This window comes from Macrobrachium nipponense, chromosome 3 (genome assembly GCF_015104395.2).
Source record: "Macrobrachium nipponense isolate FS-2020 chromosome 3, ASM1510439v2, whole genome shotgun sequence".
In the NCBI taxonomy this organism is placed as follows: domain Eukaryota; kingdom Metazoa; phylum Arthropoda; class Malacostraca; order Decapoda; family Palaemonidae; genus Macrobrachium; species Macrobrachium nipponense.
The window spans coordinates 117,877,365-117,901,170 of record NC_087202.1 but is presented as its reverse complement, the minus strand read 5'-3'; the positions used below and the strand labels follow the sequence as shown (position 1 = coordinate 117,901,170).

General features: G+C 48.9%; 1 protein-coding gene across 1 annotated transcript in view; it reads left to right on the top strand.

Moving 5' to 3' along the window:
• LOC135222000 (trithorax group protein osa-like) overlaps nt 1-23,806 on the top strand; it is a gene marked incomplete in the record, with an annotated part of 406,131 nt that overhangs the window by 22,605 nt on the left and 359,720 nt on the right.

Below are 23,806 nucleotides of genomic sequence, written 5' to 3'. Positions count from 1 at the left end.
TCCCGGTTTGGAGTATTCTCCAGATGAGTTGTTTGATAGGTTTATATAAGTAACCTACCAAGTAATTCCATACACAGCTGTATATTCTACCCTAACCACTGCTGCTTTTTAGAATTTAAAATCTCACTAATGCCCTATTGTTTAAGTATAGTTGGTAAGTGCTGCTGCCAATCTCAATTCACTTCTGCCACTCAACAAGTAAACATAGCTTGTTTTCTGTGCTGCTGTGTTTTGGATTTGGTTGCCGTCTGCTTGCGCTGTCACCATTCGATGACACAGTCATTAATATTGTTAATGCGCACACTTTTCATTTAGCTATGTTCTATTAGAACTGTATATTTTTATCTGTTTATTTTGGTCGCTGGCTGGTTACGCTTTGTCTCCGGTGACGTAATCTTTAACCTAGGGTTAGCCTAGATTTGGTTAGGACAGATTTATTTGACCCTGGCCTACATTATTTAGGTTTGAAATATGAATATGACATTCTAGACTACATGTCTGACAATAGTAGCTCTTGTATTTGCCTACATAATGTGTAGTGATTGTAGAGGAGAAACTTGTTTGATTGACCTGAATTGTGACAAATGTAGGGACTGGGATAAGGTGAGGCGGAAACCTTGAAATCTCATCTGGATAAGTTAGAGAGAAACAGGAAAAGGAAGGCTACTGCTAGGGCAGAAGCTAGGAATGTAGTTAGCTTTGAGTGTTCTCGTAAATCAGGTGAGGGCGATTTACCTATTATTCCTCAATCTCCTGTTGCTTTTTGTAAGTACTATGGAACAGTTAGGTACTTTAGTTAAAGTCCTGATGGACAGTATGATTCAGAGTGCAAGTGCAAGTGAAAGTGCAGTGTTAGTAGAGAAGGTGTCTGCCCGTTCTGCCAATGCTCCTAGGCAAAGGTCACTGTCAGGCTCTCATGCACCAGGGACAAGGAATACTGGAAGCCCAAGGGAGGTTGGCGGAGTTTGCCCACGGGTAGGCACCCCCTCAGCTGAACCTGTTGACTGCTTTCAGGACTCGGTGGACAGCCATTGGAAAGGCGTCCATAGGAAGTGCAAAAGCTGTAGTCCAGCTTTCCTGATTGCTCCTGACATGAGGTGTTGAAGACGTTTCTATGTATGTCTCATCCCTCTTAAGTTTCTCAGTGAGCCTGAGACTAGTTCACGTCTGTCTTGTAGCTTTTGGGTGAGCCCAGAGCGCCTTTCTCTAGAGCACCCAACAGAAGATTACCAGTCTGTCTCTCCTGAGCTCCCATCCAAGCCTTGGAAGCACCCATCATTATTGTGTAAGAGAGTACAGTGGTACCTCGAGATACGAAATTAATCCGTTCCGAGGCGGCCTTCGTATCATGAGTTTTTCGTATCTTGAACTGCATTTTTACATGTAAAATGCCTAATCCGTTCCAAGCCCTACAAAAATGCCCCAGTAAATTATATTTCCAGGCCTACAACACATGTTCTAGGGTTACGACGTCGATCCGACGGAAGAAATATGACTCCAAAAAGGCAAAATACTGTACATACTTGAGTAATATTCAACTGCATGTAATGTTCAACCCCATTTTTACTGCATATATTAGGACTTTAGCATATGTCCCTTAGCAATAAGCCTAGCCTATGTTAGCTGTTGCTACTGTAGCCTAGTCTATGATTCTGACATCTAAACCTAAGAAGCTAAAAGCTTAGAATATGCCAATAAAATGTATAAATAATCATTATGTACTCATTTCAAATAATTATTAATTAATCATTAATTATAATACACAAACAAACAAACAAAAAACCTTTCAATCGTTTGTTTACATTCAGCTCTTACGAGTACTGAACGAACGCCAAGCAATCACTTTTCCTAGGACACAGTAAGCCATAAATTTCCATTAGTATCTCTCTTCAACTAATGAAACTACCAAACAGTTTAATAACCACTCATTTCTATTCTTTATTCTATCTTTACCTAATAGAGATACCGAGTTACTGACAGCTATAATGAAACATATAACGTAACGTAATATTAAAACAGAAGAATTCTAGAAAATACGTTTTTGTACAATCAGCTTCCCTGTCAGATATATACTTAGCTATAGACCCCGTCGTCCCCAACAGAAATTCAAATTTCGCGGCACACGCCACAGGTAGGTCAGGTGATCTACCGCCCTGCCGCTGGGTTGCAGGAATAGGAACCATTCCCGTTTTCTAATCAGATTTTCTCTGTCGCCGGTTCTAGTAACATCGTTGGTAGTTCCTCCTGACTTTGACTTTCGTTTTTCATCGCCGTTGATCTTCTGGACTGATTATTTTGTGACGTATTGGATCTCTGGCTTGGCATACGCTTTTGTGGACTGTTATTTGGATTTTGGTTTGGAATTTTCTTGAAATGTCTGACTCTAGTTATACATTCAGAGTGTGTGTGAATGAGAGTTGTAGTGTGAGGCTACCGAAAGCTTTGGTAGATCCTCACACCGTATGTAAACAGTGTAGAGGGAATGAATGTTCTGTCTCTAACACTTATGATGAATGCGTTAATTTGAATGAGGAGGAATGGAAGATTCTTAATTCCTATTTAAGGAAATTGGAGAGGGATAAGGCTAGAAAAGCCTCTTCCAAAAGTTTGAGTAGGTCTTTCTCTAATGAGCCAGTTAGTAGTTTAGCACCTATTTCTCAATTAATTGTTGCTTCCTCCCATACAGCAATACCGCCTTCTCCCTTATCTGATACTGCAAATTCAGTATCGGAGATTGCAGATTTGAAGGCTTCCCTCATGAGGATGGAACGTAAAATTAAGGATTTAGAAGGTAACAAAGTGCAGTGGAAAGTGCTCCCAGTGCAGTGGAGGGTGCGTCTGATTGGCTCTGTCTCGCTCCCAGGCCCAGAGGAGAAGGAATGTCGAAAGCCGTACGGAGGTTACGGAGAATCCCCACTGGTCAGGCGTCCCCTCGGCAGGATCTGTAGCGTCCCAGACTGCCAAGGATAGCCATTGGAAAGGCATCCTAAAACAATGTTTCTCGTCTTCCGATTCGTCATCTAAACGTGGGTGGAGTTCGGACAATCTATCGAGACCTACCAAAAGAACTTGGAAGTCTCCTGCTTTAGACTCAAGCCCGGAAAGTTTTCCGGAGGACTCTCCATCTGAGAAAAAGAGGGCCAGAAAAGCTCCTTCATCGAAACCTCCTTCCCCTCGATCAGATAAGGAGGAGGAAGATTCAGCTATGAAGATTCTTATGAAAATGCAAGAACAAATCTCGTCATTGGTAGGAGTACTAAAGAAGGACCCTCCTCGGAGAAAGGACTGTTTCCTTCCAATCAAAAGGTCCCGTCCCGCGGACGTACAGAAAGCTCCAGATTCAGAGAGCTCGGATGAATATGGACCGATACGGACAGCGCCATCCAGGCGCTAGGCGCGAGGCTCCAACCAGGATTGAGGATCCATCCAGGCTCCAGGCTCCTGCCAGGCTCCAGGGGCCTGCCAGGCGTGAGGCGCCTGCCAGGCGTGAGGCGCCTGCCAGGCGCGAGGAGCCTGCCTGGCGCGAGGAGCCTGCTTGGCGCGAGGAGCCAGCCGCAAGCGAGGCACCAACCAGGCACCAGGATCTCCAGCTTCATCAGATATGGAGATAGAAATTAACCAGGAGTCTCCTCTTTTGGACTTTTCACAGGATCAGCTTTCTCCTGACAGGGGCGCAAGATGTCGCACAGGCGGCCGTTGCCCTTGTCAGGATGGTGCTGAGACTGTGGGAGGTTTTTTGCAAGCACAAACTTCTCCTGATAGGGACGCTAGTTGTCGCACAGGCGGCCGTCGTCCTTGTCAGGATGGCTCTGATGTGAATAGGAGCGTTCTGCAGGATCAGCTTTCCCCTGACGGGGACTCAAGATGTCGCACAGGCGGCCGTAGTCCTTGTCAGGTTGGAGCTGGTACTGCTAAAAGCCCTTCACCTTGCGAAAAGAAGCGCTCTCCTCCGGTTGCTCACTCTTGTCCTAACATAACTAGACAAGAGATGGAAGATATATCGGACTCGGAAGCCAATAAGGGTGCAGGTCTCTCAGATTACAAGATCTTAGCAGCCCTTTTATTGCGAGAATTCGGCGAGTCTCTTGAGTCCTGCCGCCCCTCCTACTCCTCGTTCATTGTTTACCAGTACTATGAGGATATCAAAATCATCCTCCTTCTTGAAAATGCAGCCAACCATTTCCCTGAAGAGAGCGTTGCAATCATTTGGAAATTGGCTCAGATCCAAGGAGGAAGCGGGGAAAACTGTTTTTACCTGCCCCCCTTCCAGGCTTTCTGGTAGGAGAGGGATTTGGTATAATACAGGAGAAGCAATGGGACTCGCCCTCCCTGCTTCGACGGACGCAGATTTCTCCACACTGGTAGACTCTTCGAGAAGACATGCACTTCCATCTGCTAGGACTACTTGGGCAATGTCAGAGATGGACCATCTCCTCAAGGGATTATTCCATGTCTTGGAAGTTTTTAACTTCTAGACTGGTCCCTTGGGGCTTTGGCCAAGAAGACACAGGACCCTGACTTCTTAGATCCCGAAGTCCTACACAGTGTATTGGCCTGCATGGATTAGGCGGTACAAGATGGATCGGGGGAAGTGGCATCCCTCTTTGATTCGTCGAGCATAGAGGAGAGGGCGGTAGGCATGCCGACTTGTAAATATATTCAGGAACTCCTGCTCGCTCTGGAGGGGATCTTTCCCCTTCGGGCCGAACACGAGTTCGTTCTACTAACTCGACTTTTCCTCCCTCAGGTACACCTGGCTCCGCGGTCAGGAATCTGCAGCAGGCATGGGTGAAGCTGGGGTTGCCTGGCACTCCCTCATTCCAGGGGCTGATGGATCATTTTGCACCAGTCCCTGAGACTCATGGGGTTGAGTCGAGGACTATAACAATATCAATTCCTGTGTATGCGGTGCCACCTCATTTGGTATATACCCAGCACGTAACCTCTGTTACGCCTGCTGCTGTAGTTTCTTTGGTGCTGCATACTTCAAACGTGGAGTCTTTTATACCTCCACCTCTGGGCTATGCAGTCCTCCCTCCCTCACCTGGGTATGATCACGCCAAGTTGTCACCTCTGGATCTTCCACCTGTCTGTGTCCCCATGCCTGTTGCCCCTGTTCCTGACTGTACGATTCTTGCTGTGGAGTCGGCGCCCCAGGTCCAAGCTGCCCTGGAGCCTGCTGCTTTGGCAGCCACTTCAGTGGCACCCTGGATGGGGATCTGACTGCAGTGCTGAGGAAGCTTACGAAGAAGCCAAAGAAGAAGTGAAAGGTGTCGTCGTCATCCTCCCCGTTTTCATCTTCGTTGTCATCGTCTGCCACCTACTCTACTTCTTCTTAGGCTCCTCAGCCGAAGAAAAAGAAGGTTTCATACAATCAACTTACCTGTCAGATATATACATAGCTAAGACTCGTCGTCCCGACAGAAATTCAAATTTCGCGCCCCACTCGCTACAGGTAGGTCAGGTGATCTACCGGCCTGCCCTGGGCGGCAGGACTAGGAACCATCCCGTTTTCTATCATATTTTCTCTGTCGCCGGTGGTATCAAACATTGTTGTTATTACCTCCTGACTTAGATTCATTTTTCAACATTTGATCAACGTTTTTCGGCTTTTTGGGTGACGTATTTGGATCGTGTTTTGGCATTCGCTACTGTGGACTGTTTTTGGAATAACTCTTTTGGATTTTCTCAGTATGTCTTGATTCTACTGTGTGTGAGAATGTTGTGAATGTAGGCTGCAGGGTGAGGATACCGAAAGCTTCGGTTGATCCTCACACTGTATGCCGTAAATGTAGGGGGTTCAGTGTTCTGCTATTAACACTTGTAAGGAATGCGAGGGTTTGAATGCAGAAGAGTGGAAGACTTTGACTTCTTATTTGAAGAAGTTAGAGAGGGATAGAGTTAGACGACTGAAAGGTGTGAGTTCAAGGCCTATTGAGCCTTTCACGGTTTTAATTCTAACCCTACTGATGTAGATTCTCCCTATAGATCTCATTCTCAGAGGTGTTTTTTCGGATTCGGCATCGGAAATCGCCAATCTGAAGCGACTATTAGAGACATGAAGTCCAAGATGGCTGACTTCGAAAGGTAAGGCTAGTGATAGTGAAACATTTTAGTGAAGTGAGTTCTATCAGTGTTGTGGGAGGGGGCGTTGATCGTCCCTGCGGCGCTCCCAGGCCTAGACCTCTTCAAGCTCACATGCCCAGAGGAAGGAAGAAAGTCGAAAGCCTTAAGGGGGTCGTGGGGAATCCCCAAACGGTCAGACGTCCCTTCAGCTAGCTCTGCTTCATGGCAGCCAGCTCAAGGGCGCTATAGGAAAAGCGTCCTTCGCGAGTGTTCTCGTCCTCTCCCTCTCCCTCACCTAAACGAGGGGGTGGAAGGAGTCGAACTTATCGAGACCGCTGAAGCGTCATATGAAGCAAGACATTGATTCGAGCCCAGAGCGCTTCTCGGATGACGCCTCCGTCTGCTATTACGAAAGCGAGGGGTGGCGTCAGCGTCACCTACGCTTAACGAGGAAGTACCCCATCAGGCTTCTTCCCGAGTGATGACGAGAGACGTCATGCACTAGACGTGGGAGAAGCGTCAAGAAAAGATCATTATGGCCGGTTCAGGAAAACAAACTGTCATCTCTTGTGGGAGTTTTAGCGCCCCGTCGGAAAAGGACGTGACGCTTCCAATTAAGAAGCCGTCCTCGTCTCACACCTGTCGAAGAACGGGGGCTGACGAGAGTGTTGTAAGACAAGAGAAACGAAAGACGTCTTTTAGAAGGGAAGCGTCATTTCAAGCGGATCTTAGACCGTGACGCTCCGTCCAAGATTGTGACGCCGAGTAGGAAGCCCTTAGAGAGCGAAGCGTCTTCCAGACGCGAAGCGTCATCAAGACGTCAACAAGAGACGTCATACATGACGCTCGGAGAGCGGGAAGCGTCATACAAGACGTCTTCTAAAGAGCAAGAGAAGCCGCAGGTTGTGACGCCTTCCAAGTCGATCAAAACGGGAAAAGGAAAGACTTGCATTCCCTTAGCCCCTCTCTATCAGGAGTTTGTCTCCTCCAGAAGAGGAAAGTTCAGAAAGGAGAACGGAAACTCAGATTTATCCCGAGTTGGAGGAAAACTCGGATGATGACGATCATGGAAAGAGAGGGCTTGTCAACTATAAGGTGTTGACTACCCTGCTTCTGGAGGAATACGGAGACGAGTTGACTCCGGCTGCTCCTCCTTCTCCGCGCTCGCTCTTTTCGAGTGCGAAGGCGAAGAAGCCCTCGTCTTTTCTGAAGATGAAGCCCACCATCTCGATGAAGCGGGCTTTACACGCCTTAGATTCCTGGATGAAGTCGAAGAAAGACTTAGTCAGGACAGTATTTTGCATGCCTCCAGCAAGGTTAGCTGGGAAAAAGAGGCATATGGTACAAGACGAGGGTGGAGGATATGGTATCGCTCTCTTCTACAACAGAGGCAGACTTTTCGACGTTAGTTGACGCTTCAAGGCGTCCAAGTCTTAATTCTGCTCGTATTACATGGAGTATTTCAGAACTGGATCATCTCCTCAAGGGACTTTTCCATGTATTGGAAGTCTTCAACTTCTTAGATTGGTCCCTTGGGGTGATGTCCAAGAAAGCTCACGATTCACAGGGAATCGAACCTGAAGCCCTGTTATGCATTTTGTCTTGCATCGACAAAGCGGTACAGGATGGATCTTTTGAAGTCTCTTCATTATTTGGAAGCAGGTCTTTTGAAGAAAAGGACGGTGTATGGCGCCTTCTTAACCAAAGGCAGTCTCGCATGCTCAGAGGGCAGCTCCTACTGTATGCACCTCTGTCTGACTATTTGTTCCCTTCTCAGTTAGTGAAGGACGTGGCTCACTCTTTAACTGAGAAGGCGACGCAGGATCTTCTGACGCAGTCGGCTAGGAAGAAGAAACCTGCTTTAGTTTTTCTGACAAGAAAAGAACCTAGCTCTTCTATGCAGCCCTTTCGAGGTGGTTCCGATCTCCAGACCTCCCGCAAGAAGGAAGGCTCCAGAGAAGAGAGGTAGGTCCGCCTTTCGTCCCTTTAAAAAGGGAAAATGAAACATTTCTCCTCCAAGCACCAGTAGGTGCCAGGCTCCTGGGATTCGTGGAGGCCTGGACACTGATAGACGCAGACGCGTCTTCATTGAATATCATAAGGAAGGGATATCGTATCCCTTTCCTGAATACTCCGCCCTAACGTCAATACCAAGGGAACTATCAGCCAAGTACAAGGACCCTGTGCTGAGGGATACTCTTCGATCGATGGTGGAACAAATGTGGGACAGAGTGCAATAGAACTAGTACTGGATCAAAACTCCCGGGGTTTTACAATCGCCTTTTTCTAGTGGCGAAAGCCTCGGGAGGCTGGAGACCAGTACTAGACGTCAGCTCTCTGAACAAATTTGTTCAGAAGGAGAAGTTCTCCATGGAGACTTCTGCTTCAGTCCTAGCGTCATTACGACAAGGAGATTGGATGGTGTCTCTAGATCTCCAGGACGCCTACTTTTCACGTCCCGATCCACCCTTCGTCGAAGAAGTACCTCCGTTTCATGACGGGGGGAAGGATCTTCAGTTCAGAGCCTTGTGTTTCGGCCTGTCCACAGCTCCTCAGGTCTTCACAAGCCTGATGAGGAATGTGGCGAGATTTTTTCTTCATCTCAAAGGAGTGAATGTCTATGTATCTAGAACGACTGGCTCATCAGGGCCAGATCGGAGAGACAGTGCTTGGAGGACCTAAAGTTAACTCTGGATTTGACCAAGGCGTTGGGATTGCTTGTGAACCTCGAGAAGTCTCAGCTGACCCCCAGACAAGACCTAGTCTATCTGGGGATTCGGATGGATTCTCGGGGTTTTCGAGTTTTTCCTTCGCAAGAGAGAACCGCAAAAGGTTTGAGGATAATCTCTCTCTTCTTAAAGAAGCAACAAACGTCAGCGAGGGAATGGTTGAGCCTTCTGGGGACGCTTTCCTCGCTGGAACAATTCTTCCCTCTAGGAAGACTTCATATCCGTCCTCGTTCAATTCTTCCTCAGAAGTCTTGGAGCTGGAAAACCGGACAACTGTCGGACGTTTTTCCCATTCCAGTGGAGATAAAGGCACACCTACAGTGGTGGTTGCTACCTCTGGAAGAGAACAAAGGGATCTCTCTAAGAACACAGAACCCAGACCTAGTGTTGTTCTCCGACGCGTCGGAGACGGGTTGGGGAGCGACATTAGGCTCAGAGGAAGTGTCAGGCACCTGGGAACCAGCACAGGTGTCCTGGCACATAAAACTGCAAAGAGCTCTTCGCCGTACACCTGGCCTTGAAGAGCCTAGAACCTCTGGTGAGAGACAAGGTAGTGCAAGTAAACGTGGACAACACCACCGCACTTGCCTACATTCGGAAACAGGGAGGGACACACTCCTCGTTCCTTTACGAACTCACGAGAGACCTATTACTTTGGACGTCTCACAGGAACATCTCCCTGCTGACAAGGTTCGTACAGGGAGTAAGGAATGTGAGGGCGGACAGGCTCAGCAGGAGGAACCAGGTCCTTCATACAGAATGGACTCTGCACGAGGAAGTGTGTCTCGATCTCTGGTCTCTGTGGGGAACTCCTCATGTGGATCTCTTCGCAACATACATTTCAAAAAGGCTCCCAGTGTTTTGCTCGGTCGTGGAAGATCCAAGAGCGATATGGTAGACGCCTTCCTGCTAAACTGGTCTCGAGTGACGTTTACGCTTTTCCCCCATTCAAAATCTGGGTTAGTAATGAAAAAGTTTGTGGCGTCAAAAGAGACGAGGATGATATAATAGCCCCCTTTTGGCCGGCCCAGGAATGGTTCACGGATGTGGTAGAGTGGATCGTAGACTTTCCAAGTCCCTACCCAGGAAGGACGGATCTTCTCAAACAACCACACTTCAAGAGGTACCATCAAAACCTCCCCGCTCTCGCTCTGACTGCCTTTCGACTATCGAAAGACTTGTCAGAGCGAGAGGCTTTTCTCTGCGAAGTGGCAAGCGCGATCGCGAGAGCTCGCAGAACCTCCACTACGAAAGTATACCAGTCGAAGTGGAGGTCTTTAGAAGGTGGTGTAGAGCCAAGAAGTTGTCCTCCTCCTCTACCTCTATAGCGGAAATTGCTGATTTCTTGCTATTCCTGAGAGTAAAATCTCATCTAGCCGTATCCACAATAAAGGGATACAGAAGTATGCTCCTCGGCTGTATTCAGGAACAGAGGATTAGATGTGGCAAATAACAAAGATCTCCACGATCTCATAAGATCTTTTGAGACTTCAAGTCTAAGGAACAGTACCATCCGAACTGGAACTTGGAGTAGTCCTCAAATATCTGTCTTGGATAGATTCGAGCCTCCGCATCTGGCAATCATTTAGAGACATCAACTAGAAAATGCCTATTCCTTTTATCATAGCGACGGCAAAAAGAATTAGTGAGTTACAAGCTCTGCAGGATAAAGAGGATTCAAGGGAGACTCGGGCTATTTGCTCGTTTAAGACCCTGTTTTTATTTTAGCGAAAAAACGAGAATCCCCACGAATCCCTGGCCTAGGTCATCGAAGTCAAAGGAATGTCGAGTCTCGTAGGCAGAGAAGCAGAGAGGTCTCTATGCCCTGTTAGAGCTCTGAAGTTCTATCTTCAGAGGAAGCGTCAGTTGGGAGGCTCTAGACAAGGTCTTTGGTGCGCGGTAAAAGACCCCAACAAGACTGATGTCCAAGAATGCTCTAGCGTTCTTTGTAAGAAACGTCATTACGGACGCTCATAAGGTCTGTCCTGACGAACAATTACAACTACTGAGAGTAAAAGCTCATGAAGTAAGAGCGGTTTGCGACGTCTCTCGCGTTTTATAAGAATATGTAGCTTAAAAACAAACATTATAGATACGACATATTGGAGATGCAACTCAGTATTTGCATCTCATTACTTGAAAGGCGTGCGTGTGACGTATGAGAAGTGCTTTTCTCTAGGTCCTATCGTATCGGCAGATACGATTCTGGGTACGGGAGCCGACACCCATCCTTAAATGTATATACTTTTCTTCTGTTTGGATATGGTCGAGTCTCTTCGAACAATGGAGGACTTAGGCTAGCACGGGCGGCCGTCTATGTTGTTCGTAAGAGAATTTCTTGTCATATCCATTAGTTGAGTATAATTTTTTTTGAAAATTATGTATGTGTGCGTAGTGGTTTTGAGTTACGGTTGTTGTGACGAGTTCGGGGATAACTCGTAACAATCTTTAGTTCTAACATATGGTTAGGATCAGGTGGTCGGGATTGGTTTGTGTGCTCCTTCATAAGGTGTATTGTCATATAAGTGGATCAGCACCCATTGACAAAGTCCTTTTAGGCTCTGACGAGTAAGTGGGTAAGACCCCATCGGCAGACCCACAAGAACTCTTGGCCATAGATCATATATCTCGCTAAAGTTTCTTGAGGTGATGCAGACTACTGGGCAAACACCCACGAAGTCTACCACCTATCAGATAGGAACCAAGGTTTTATTTATACCTACAACATATGTTGTTACCTGTCTATTCCATATAGAAGCTGTCTCTTACCCTCCACCAAGGGTGCCAATCAGCTATGTATATATCTGACAGGTAAGTTGATTGTATGAAAATGATATTGTTATGTTACAATAAAGTTTCATACATACTTACCTGGCAGATATATACAATTAAAGGCCCACCCAACCTCCCCGCAGGAGACAGGTGGAAGAGAGAAAATATGATAGAAAACGGGGATGGTTCCTAGTCCTGCCGCCCAGGGCAGGCCGGTAGATCACCTGACCTACCTGTAGCGAGTGGCGCGAAATTTGAATTTCTGTCGGGGACGACGGAGTCTTAGCTATGTATATATCTGCCAGGTAAGTATGTATGAAACTTTATTGTAACATAACAATATCATTCTCTCCCCCCACAAGAAGTCTCGTTCTGGGACTTCTAAGGGTCTATCTCTCTGTGTTGATGAGACAATTGTGCCTTCTGCTGGCCCTCCCGTTCTTTCGAGAATGGGAACTGCCTCGCCACGCTCAGGGGCACTCAGGGTGGGGACCGCAGGTGTACTCGCTGTCGCGGGTACATCTGCCCCTAGGTCTGGAGGTTCCACCTCTAGAACTGGGACAGTCTTGGATGCTCGTTCGCGAGTTTCCCCAAGTGTACACTCCCCTTCTGGTGAGCGTGCAGCTAGAGTCGACGACGCAGAGTCCACTCACCGTCACAACTCGGGCACAGTGTGGAGGGAAGGTGAATGTCGCTCAGGTGACATTCGCCTTGCTGATGACCGCTCACGTAGCAATGATTTGGCTCCCAGGAGTTGCGTGACGGTCCTGTGGGACTGTGCACAGGGCAAGACCAGTAGGAGATCCCCCGTTCAGTCTTTGGGTGGATCTTTGGCTTCTTCTGAGACTGTGACGAGTTGTGAGGATGATGCATGCTCTCGTCACGCTGGTGGACGCTATTCTTTGCCTGATCGTCGGTTATGCCTCGGTGACAGTATGTTCCAGGCCTTTAAGTAGCAATTCCCCTAGCATGAGGGAGCGTCGCTACCTTCCTCGGAGGAGTGCTTCTCCACAGGGAGAGCACCCCTCTGGACCTGTGAACCGATCATCATCGCAGGTTGGTGATCGCTCACAGTCCGTTCTATCCGTTGGTTCCACCAACAGAATGACCGGGAGCGTCAAATCTTCCTCACCTGTCCCCTCAACTTCCTTGGGATACACCGGGAGGAGCGAGGCGACCAGGGGGAACCTTGGAGAAAGTGCTCCTCACAGTTCGGCTATACGTGCCCAGCATGACCCGAGAGGTCGTATGCTCAAGTGGTTCGAGGAGATCCTAGGTGGTCTGTCGAGGCTCTACCTTCTGAAGGAAGAGCGTCGAGGGAGGGACTCGCCCTGGAAGGACTTGACCGTCAGCACAATGACCTGAGGGAAGGATCAATGGTTACTCCCTCTGACCGCCCTTCACAGTTAAAGTCGCTCTCCGGTCCTAAAAAGGAACCCAGAACATCTGTGGGGTTACCTTGGTCTTCCTTGTCTGAGGATGTGTTGGACAAGGTGAACAATCTTGTCTTAGGACAGGAGGATTCTCTCAGGCAACAGATTGGACAAGTTGCTTATCCCTCCTCTACCTCATCAGCAGCGCTTCTACTTGCCCTCAGGGAACCCACTGTCAACTAAGCAGGTTGATCCGGAGTTAGTATGTGTGACTCCTGACTTGCCTCTGCAGCACCTTCTGTCGGAGAACCTTTGGTTCACGCAGCAAGAGGCAGCGGCATTGGAGGCTACCGCTATGGCAGCCTTCCAGGCCGTCTCCTGGCTAGATCTGTGGTCCCTCACAGTATCCAAGGTCGCAGCTTCTTTGGGATCGATAGTTCCTGGAGAAAACTCGTCCTTCACGAGACTGTCAGTCTGGCAGTAGGGCAATTTCCTACCTGGCCTACCAGACTGCAAACCTGTGGGCCAACCTGGTTCTTAGGAGGAGGGACGCTGTCTAACTCGTATATAACTAGGGCGGCTGGTCCAGAGTTGGCATTGAGGGCATTGAGACCTAGAAATGGACCGTTGCTGGGTTCCTCCTCTGTCTTCCCTAGAGAGATGGTGGACGCTGCAGTGGACAAATGGAAAGCTGAGGACAGCGACCGTCTTGTCTACCAGGCAGTTGCTAAGACATCTGGGCCATCTCAAGCAACTGCGGCTAGGCCTCAGAGCCAAGCTAGCTCTTCCTTGGTCCCCAAGACTGTCTCTTCATCGAGAAAGGTGCGAGGAAAGACCCAATCTTCCTCCTTCACTTCGAGAGGGGAGCAACAGCCCCTCTCTCAACCTTCCTTCTCTTGCGGGAAGGGAGGTAAACAAAAGAGGAAGAAGGGGAAATGCTAGGGACGGTGTTCCCCCTCAGCTGCTGCCATCAGTGGGGGCAAGACCTGGGTAGTAGATGTCCTTCGGGAGGGATATCTTCTGCCCTTCGAGTTAAGGCCACCCCTCACCAATCGTCCGGTCCATCTCCAGACATATGTTCCTGGTTCTGCCAAGGATCTAGCACTCAAGGAGGAAGTGCTAACAATGCTGGGAAAAAGAGCCCTGGAAGTCATCCGAGATCCTTCACCAGGGTTCTACAGCTGCCTTTTCCTGGTGGAGAAGGCTATGGGGGCCTGGAGACCAGTGATAGATCTCTCTCCCTTGAACTGATCCGTTCTCCAGACTCGGTTCACGATGGAAACGGCACGCTCCATGCTCGCTTCCACCAGAGAGAACGATTTCATGCTTTCAGTAAATCTGAAGGATGCATATTTTCAGATACCCATCCATCAGTCCTCCAGGAAGTACCTTCACTTTATCTTCGAGGGGCGGTGTTTCATTTCAGGGCACTCTGCTTCGGACTCCCAACCGCCCCACAGGTGTTCACGCGAGTGATCACCCTGGTCTCGGCTTGGGCCCACTCGGATGGGATATGTCTTTTGAGTTATCTCGACAATTGGTTAGTCTTGGCGAGTTCTCTCTTGCAGTTGCTACTGAACAGGTATTGTCTCCTCTATTTTTGTCACGATCTAGGGATTGTGATAAATTTCGAGAAGTCGAATCTCGTTCCCAAGCAGAGGATAAAGTACCTGGGCATGCTGATCAACACATTAGCAGCACGAATCTTCCCCACAGACTTGAGGATCAGCAAGTTCAGGAAGGCAGCAACTGTTTCTGTCTCAACAGGGACAGCCAGTTAATCCCTCATGGACGTCTTCACCTGTGGTCTCTGCAATGGAGACTAAAGGAGGGTTGGTCACAGGCTCGAGATCCTCAATCACTCCTCATACCTCATGGAGGAAGTGAGGAAGAATTTAGCTTGGTGGCTAGACAACAGGAACCTCTTAATAGGAATGGAGTTGCACACCCCCTTCGGACATGCTTCTGTTCTCAGACGCATCGAACAAAGGTTGGGGTGCACACCTGGAAGAGTTCCTGACTGCAGGTGTGTGGGATCGTCACAACAAGCACCTTCACATCAACGTCCTGGAACTTAAGGCGACGTTTTTAGCCCTCCAAGAGTTTCAGGATAGAGTGATGGGACACTCCTTGGTGTTGATAAGCGACAACACCATAGTAGTGGCATATGTCAACAAACAGGGGGGCCTAGTGTCCCTCCCATTGCATCAGTTGACAGTGCAGGTGCACCAGTGGTCTGCGGCTCACTTGGTAGAGCTGTCAGCCAGGTACATTCCAGGCAAAAGGAATGTAGTGGCAGACAAGCTAAGCTGCCAGAATCAGGTGATTGGGACAGAATGGTATCTTCACCCGGACGTGGTAGAAAGGCTGTTTGACCTGTGGGGGTGCCCAGTAGTGGACCTGTTTGCCACCCGGCACAACAGAAAACTTCCGGTTTTCTTCTCCATCATGCCGGACCCATGAACAGCTGTAGAGGACGTGTTATAACATACGTGGGACAACCTTGAAGTTTACGCCTTTCCCCCCATTCTGTCTGATTTGTAAGGTGATCAGCAGATTGTTGGTCACCAGCAATCTTCAGGTGATTCTGATGGCTCCCAAATGGCATCAGGCCGTTTGGTATCCCGATCTGTTGGCTCTTTGCTTTGAGGCACTGCGAGAGATTCCCCTGTAGCACAACCTTCTGTATCAGCCACACGTAGAACAGTACCAATCTGCAGTACAGTCCTGTGTTTTCACGGCTGGCGGTTATCCACCATCTCTTACAAGCGAGAGGATTTTTTTGGCGAGCAGCAACAGAGATGGCTGGATGCCTCAGACATTCCTCTGCAGCACTGTACTAGGGAAAGTGGTCCGTCTTCTGTGGTTGGTGTCGTGGACAGGGTCTCTCACTGCTCAGAGCCACGCTTCAGCAGGTAGTGGATTTCCTAGTCTTTCTTCGCCGAGAGAAGCTCCTCTCTGTTTCTGCCTTTAAGGGCTATAGGTGTGCCTTGGCCTTGGTCCTGAAGCTGCGAGGAGTGGATATCTCCTCTTCTATGGAGATTTCCCTCCTTATGAGGAGCTTCGAGAGGTCTTGCCCACCCAGGGAACTCGGGCCTCCTGAGTGGGGTGTGACTCTCGTCTTAAAGAGTTGACTCGTGAACCCTATGAGCCTCTCTGAGAGTCATCAGACAGGGATCGACCCTCAAGACCGTCTTCTGCTGGTCCCGGCATCGGCGAAAAGAGTAGGTGAACTTCACAGTCTCTCTTATAATGTGAAACACTAGGGGATGGGGGTCTATTGTGCTCGATTTCGTCTCGGATTTCGTAGCGAAAACTCAAAATCCTTCGGTCCCTGACAATAGATTCGAGTTCTTTACAATCCCCTTCCTAGAGGACTTCAGTAGTAATGATGCTGGCGAGATGCTATTTTGTCCTGTTAGAGTGGTATGACGTTATCTGAAGAGAACTTGTCATCTCCGGCCTGAGTGTCAACGCCTCTTCGTTAGCACCGGGGTGACCAAGAAAGAGGTGTCCAAGAGCACTATCTCTTGCTGGCTTCTAGAGGTGATCAGGAAAGCGTACTCCTCTGAAGGGAAGTTCAACACTGGTACCTTTCGTCCGAGAGCCCACGAGGTCAGAGGTATTGGTCCTACCCTTACGTTCCGCAAGAACCTGTTGGTTTCACAGGTGTTGAAGGCAAGGGTGTGGTCCAACCAGACCACCTTCACCTCCTTCTACCTTCAGGATATTGCCCATAGGTCCTTGGATACCTTTTCCTTGGGAACCGTGGTGGCTGCTTAACAAGTTGTGTAGCTTACCCAGCTCCTCTTAATTGGACAGGGTTGCATCTCGCCTTTGTGTAGCCGTATGAATGGGTGTAAATGAGAGTGTGACTGGCATGTCTTCCTTCATTCTACTCTCTTCCTATGGGTAGAGAGCTGTGGTTGTTACATGCTGGAAAGGGCCGTCGATGCAGGTAAGCTATATGACTGACCTCCATTCTTCCCCTTTCATTAGGGTATAGAAGCATAAGTTCATCTCTTCCCTAACAAGACAAACCCAGTACATACTATATATTTGTCATCTTGCTTCCGACTATTAAGTTATTGTTTTGCTATTAATAAGAGGCTATGCTTACCTCCCTCTTATGAATTGGCCTAGAGTACTGACCATTGGTCTTGCAGTTCTCACACTGATCAATTGGACAGAGGCTGGATTCCCCCCCTTGCTCTTAAGACCAGGGTGGGAATCTCAGTTGGGCAAACACCAGTCTGTCCACATGACTCGAAGTTCCTCCCACCAATCAGTGACTCTTCCTTATGTAAAGGACTGAGGTTTGTATTACGTGTAGGAACAAATCACAGTTTGTTCATGCAACTTACCTGACAGATATATATATAGCTGTATTTTCTGACGTCCGACAGAATTTCAAAACTCGCGGCACACGCAGTGGGCGGCCAGGTGGTAGTACCCATTCCTGCCGCTGGGAGGCGGATATCAGGAACCATTCCCATTTCTATTCATATTTTTTCTGTCGCCGGTCGGTAAACAACTGTTTACAGACCTCCGCCTAGGATTTTTGGATTTGACTCGTACTTAAGTATCTGGATTGACTTTTGGTTATTGATTCTGGATTGTTGGATTGGCATACGCAATAGTGGACGGTTTTTGATTTTGGATTGGCTTTTCTTTAAACGTGATGTTTGGATCAAGTGCAGTGAGTTTCAGAGTGTGTGTGAGGAGTGATTGTAAGGTGAGGCTACCGAAATCATCGGTAGACCCCCACACAGTATGTATGGGTTGTAGGGGGCATGTTTGTTTGGTGGATGATCGGTGCAATGAATGTGATGGATTGACCGATGATGGATGGAAGGTGTATGATTCCTATCGGCGTAAATTGGAACGCGATAGGATCAGGAGGTCTTCCTCCAGGAGTGGTTCTACCAAAGGTAAGGGAACTAATATTTCTCCTGCTCTAACACCTGTAGATTTTGCATCTCCTAAACCTGTGTTGTTGCCTTCGGGCCCTGATTCTGTGTCTGGAGAAGGTAATGCCCTCTCTCTGATTTTGGAGTCTCTTCGTACTCTTGAGACTAAAGTGAAAGCCTTAGAAACTGGCTCTGTGCAAGTGTGTGATCGTGCCCCTAGTGTTGTGGAGGGGGCGTCAGATCGGCCCCATAATGCCTCTAGGCCTAGACTGCTATCGGACTCGCAGGAATCAGGGAGGGGATATGTCGAAAGCCGCAAGAGGGTTATGGGGGCTCCCCACCGATCTGGCGTCCCTTCGGCAGGCCTTGTTGCAAGTTCCCAGGCTGCCAAGGAGCGCGCACAGGCGCGTATCCTTAAGGACTGCTTTTCGTCCTCCGAGGCGTCCTCCCCGCTCAAGGGGTGGAGCGCTCGGAGAGACTCTCATCCGCTGAAAAGGACGTTTCGTTTTGAGGACGCTTCACATCCTGTATCGCCAGTTTAGTTGCGCTCTTCTCCGGATGCGTATGACGCTTTTCCGCCTCGGAAGAGAGGTTGGATCTCATCCGGTGAGGACGCTGAGATACGCTACAGTCGCTCTCTGGAGAAGCAGGTAGCTGTACCTGTGAGAAGGAAGGAGGTGTCCCTCGCCCTCTGTCTTCTCGCAGGATCAGCCCTGCCCCCTCTGTTCGTTCCTTCTCCAACGAAAGAAACATTCTTTTGTCCCTTCAGGACCAGTTGTCAGCGCTTATGGCTCAGAGGACTTGCCCAGCAGCAGTCAAGCCTAAGCGGAGGAAGGACCTTAGGCTGCCTGTCAAGAGGACGAAGCAGTCTCCTTCTCCCTCTCCTCGTTCGTCTCTTTCTCCGATTGCGTCTCCTTCGGCGAATCGCTGATCTCGTTTGCCCGCTAAGAAGCGGGTCGTCAGGACGCTTTCGTTCCCCCTCAACGTCATGGGCAGGCTGCTTGCCGTGACGCTCGAGAAGACGCTCAGGACGCTTTTGAATACGCTCAGGACGCTTTTGAGGACGCTCAGCAGGACGCTTTCCAAGACGCTTCGGAGGATGCTGAGCAAGAAGACGACGTGCACCAGGACGCTCAGAAGGACGCTCGTAGTGACGTGTCTCCTTATAAGGAGAGAGTTAAGACCAGCAAAGACACGCTTTTGTCTAAGTCTACCTTATCGTGTAAGAAGCGTAAGGACGCTTCTCTTAGTATCAAGGCGGCCTCGGGCGCTGTCAAGGACGCTCATCGCCGTCAGGACGCTCTGCCTCCTTCGAGCTGTAAGGTTCGCCGCAAGGAAGGCAGCCTAGATGTGGCTTCTGCTATTAACCAACGGGGGTCTTTGATAAAGGCCAGACCCGCTAGACGTACGCCCTCTCCGGAGGGGCGGTCTCCTATTCCTATTAGGGAAGAAGGAGAATTGAGTAGTCCTGCTGACTCGGTAGAAGAGGAACCTCCTTCTGCTTCTTCAGTTTCAGACTACAAGGTTCTTGTGCGGCTGTTGCGCTCGTCCTTCGGGGACAAGTTCCAGCCTGCAGCTCCCAAGTCTCCTCCCTTGCAGTTTTCATCTTCCAAGTCATGTAAGACCCCAGAGTTTGTCGAAATGAAGACTTCGCTCTCCACTAAGAGGGCCTTCAAGAAACTCCACGACTGGATGGAACGAAGGAAGGATCAGGGCAAGTCAACTTTTGCCCTTCCTCCCTCTAGACTCAGCGGTAAAGGGGGTATTTGGTATGAGACCAAAGGAGACGTGGGTGTGAGGATCCCTTCTTCAGCGCAAGGGGATTTCTCTAGCTTGGTGGACTCTCAGAGGAGGTCCCTCTTATCCACTGCCAAGGTGACTTGGACCCCTACGGAGACAGACCATCATTTGAAGGGGCTGCTACGGACTCTTGAAGTCTTCAACTTCTTGGACTGGTGCTTGGGAGTTCTAGATCTGCAATCTAGAAGCCCAGAGTCTCTCAGTTTGGGGGAGCTGTCCAGCGTGCTATCGTGCATGGACAAGGCCGTCAGGGATGGTTCAGAGGAGCTCGTCTCTCATTTTGGGACTGCCTTCCTGAAGAAGAGAGCTTTGCTGTGTAACTTCACAGCTAGATCCGTTACTCCAGCTCAGAGAGCGGAACCGCTCTTTTCTCCTCTAACGAGCCATCTCTTCCCCCAGACTTTGGTTAAGGACCTGGCAAGTAGTTTGCAGGAAAAAGCAACACAGGACCTTTTAGCCCAGTCCTCGAGACGTCCGGCAGTTCCTTCCACTTCATCTTTTGTGCGACCTCCGAAGAAGGTTAAACCCTTTCGTGAGGCTCCTCCCTCGAGAGCAGCTCCTCGAGGGAGAGGGCTTGCAAGAGGAAGAGCTTCCTTTAAACCCAAGCCATCTAAGTGAAACTCATGTCCTTCAGACACCAGTCGGAGCCAGACTGAAGTCTTTTGCCGGAGCATGGAGAGAGAGAGATATGGACCCTTGGTCCCTCAAGATCGTGGAGCAAGGGTACAAGATCCCCTTTTTAGATCCTCCTCCTCTTTCCACGACTCCCAGAGACCTTTCTCCGTCATATCAGGGAGAAAAGAGACAAGTGTTGTTCGATCTGTTACAACAGATGATCGAGAAAAGAGCGGTGGAACAAGTCGCGGACCTGGGGTCTCCAGGTTTTTACAACAGGATTTTCCTAGTACCAAAGCAGTCGTTGGGTTGGCGTCCAGTTCTAGATGTAAGCAGGCTCAATCTTTTTGTGGAAAAGATCAAATTCACGATGGAGACGCCTCACTCTGTTCTGGGAGCCTTGAGACCGGGCGACTGGATGGTGTCCTTAGACCTGCAGGACGCGTACTTTCACGTGCCGATCCACCCTCTTTCAAGAAAATACCTAAGATTCGTCTTAGGCAACAAAGTGTGGCAGTTCAGAGCCCTTTGTTTCGGCCTGACCACGGCTCCGATGGTTTTCACCGTCGTCATGAAGAATGTGGCGAGGTGGCTACACTCTTCAGGGATAAGAGTTTCCCTTTACCTCGACGATTGGCTTATCAGAGCGTCATCGAGAGAAAAGTGTCTGAAGGACCTGCAGTTAACGTTAGCCTTAGCTAAGTCCTTGGGACTTCTTGTCAACCTCGAAAAGTCGCATATGACCCCGGCACAGTCCATCGTGTATCTGGGGATTCAGATGGATTCAGTGGCTTTTCGAGCGTTTCCGTCCCAGGAACGTCAGCGGCTAGGCTTAGAGAAAATCTCAGCCTTCTTGGGGAAAGAAACTTGCTCGGCGAGGGAATGGATGAGTCTGCTGGGCACCATTTCCTCGCTGGAAAGGTTTGGTTTCCATTGGGCGAAGACTGCACCCCAGGCCTCTCCAGTTTTTCCTTGCGGACGAATGGAAGGCCAAGGACGATCTCAATGCGATCTTGAGGATCTCAAAGTCGATAAAGAGCCATCTAAGATGGTGGCTCGATCCACAGAAGCTACAAGAGGGCTTGTCCCTAAGTCTTCTGAGCCCCGACCTAGTGTTGTTTTCAGACGCTTCCATTGCAGGCTGGGGAGCAACACTAGGAGGGGAGGAAGTGTCAGGCTCCTGGAGAGGGGAGGCAGTCTGGCACATCAGTGTCAAAGAACTTGCAGCGTATCTTCCTGTCTCTGCAGTTCTTCGAAGAAAGATTGACGAACAAAATCGTTCAAGTCAATTCGGACAATACCACAGCCCTTGCGTATTTGAAGAATCAGGGAGGAACACACTCCAGGATTTTGTTTCACCTAGGGAAGGAGATTCTGCTGTGGGCAAAGGTGAAGAAGATTGCGATCCTGACAAGATTCATTGCAGGATTGCAAAACGTCAGGGCGGACCTTCTCAGTCGTCAGGACCAAATCCTGCCGACGGAATGGATCTTACACAAAGACGTGTGTCGAGATCTTTGGAAGTTGTAGGGACGTCCTCTGGTCGACTTATTCGCGACGTCGAGGACGAAGAGGCTTCCTCTGTATTGCTCCCCGGTCCTAGATCCAGAAGCAATAGCTGTGGACGCATTGCTATGGAGTTGGACGGGCCTAGACCTGTATGCCTTCCCACCATTCAAGATCATGGGGGAAGTCATGAGGAAGTTTGCGGCTTCAGAAGGGACCAGGTTGACCCTGATAGCCCCGATGTGGCCAGCGAGAGAATGGTTCACGGAGGTCATGTCTTTCTTGTAGACTTCCCAAGGACGTTGCCCTGGAGGAAGATCTACTCAAACAGCCTCACTTCGAAAGGTATCACCCCCCCCCCCCCCCCCCCCCCCCCAAAACTCTCCGCTCTGGGTCTGACTGCGTTCAGACTATCGAAAAGTTGGCCAGAGCGAGAGGTTTTTCGAAAGCAGCTGCGAGAGCAATCGCAAATGCAAGACGAGCATCTACAAGAGCTGTCTATCAATCGAAGTGGGCTTCCTTCAGGGCATGGTGTAAAAAGGAGGGAGTTTCCTCTTCCACGACCTCTGTGAACAGATAGCCGATTTTTGTCTTTTTTCTTAGGAACGTGCAGAAATTAGCAGTCCCGACCATTAAGGGATACAAGAGCATGTTGTCAGCGGTTTTTAGGCACAGAGGCCTGGACCTTTCTGATAACAAGGATCTTCATGATCTCTTGAAATCTTTTGAGACCTCGAAGATTCCTCAAGCGAGACCGCCTTCATGGAACCTTGATGTAGTTCTTAGGTTTTTAATGTCAAGTCCGTTTGAACCTCTTCAAGCAGTGTCTCTTCGGAACTTGACAAGGAAGGCTCTTTTTCTAACTTCTCCGGCGACGGCGAAGAGAGTTAGTGAAATCCAAGCTTTTAGTCATCTAGTGGGCTTCAAAGGAGACAACGCTGTCTGCTCTTTGAGCCCAACTTTCTTGGCAAAGAATGAAAACCCTTCTAACCCTTGGCCGAAAAGCTTCGAGATCAAGGGTATGTTAAGTCTGGTGGGCCAAGAACCAGAGAGTGTCCTGTGCCCTGTCAGGGCTCTCAAGTTCTATGTTCATAGAACGAAAGAGGTAAGAGGTCCCTCAGGTAATCTCTGGTGCTCTGTGAAGAGACCGGAATTACCTTTATCTAAGAATGCTGTGGCTTTCTTCCTGAGGGACGTCATTAAAGAGGCTCATTCATCTTGCCAGAAGACTGATTTGAGCCTCTTACGAGTGAAAGCTCACGAAGTCAGAGCTGTCGCTACCTCTCTTGCCTTCCAAAAGAACATGTCAATCAAGGACATTCTTGATGGCACCTTTTGGAGGAGCAATTCTGTTTTCGCCTCACATTACCTAAGGGATGTGAGAACGATTTATGACGACTGCAATTCTCTTGGGCCATACGTTTCTGCAGACACAGTCTTGGGGGCTGGAGGTAGCTCTTTCCCTATCCCTAAGTTAGGTTTAGGTTAGTTTTTTAATTGTTGTGTTTTTGGTTTTTGGTGAGTCTTGTGTGAAGATCTCCCATCTCTTAGTTTAGTGTTCAGGGGGTCTTTGGCTAGTTGGTCAGGTGGTGGTCAGTTGCTTCATAGCCCTCATATGTATGGTTCGATGGTCTTGTCACGTTGAGGTCACGTCCCCGTTGATAGAGCATCCAGAGCGCACCAGCACTACAGGTCTCCACCTGGCTGGCAACTCTGATTAAGCAGAAGCAGGCTTAAGTTACAGTAATCACAGTCTACTTTGCTAACAGGTGAGGAACCAAGGTGTACATCATCTACTTAATTTAAGTTTCCTACAAATCCTATTCTGTCTCTTCCCACCATCCGAAGGTGGGATTCAGCTATATATATATCTTTGTCAGGTAAGTTTGCAGTGAACAAAATGTTATTGTTATAATACAATTAAGTTTGTTCATACTTACCTGGCAGATATATATAATTAGAGTGCCCACCCTCCTCCCCTCAGGAGACAGTGGCATTGATAAAATATGAATAGAAAATGGGAATGGTTCCTGAT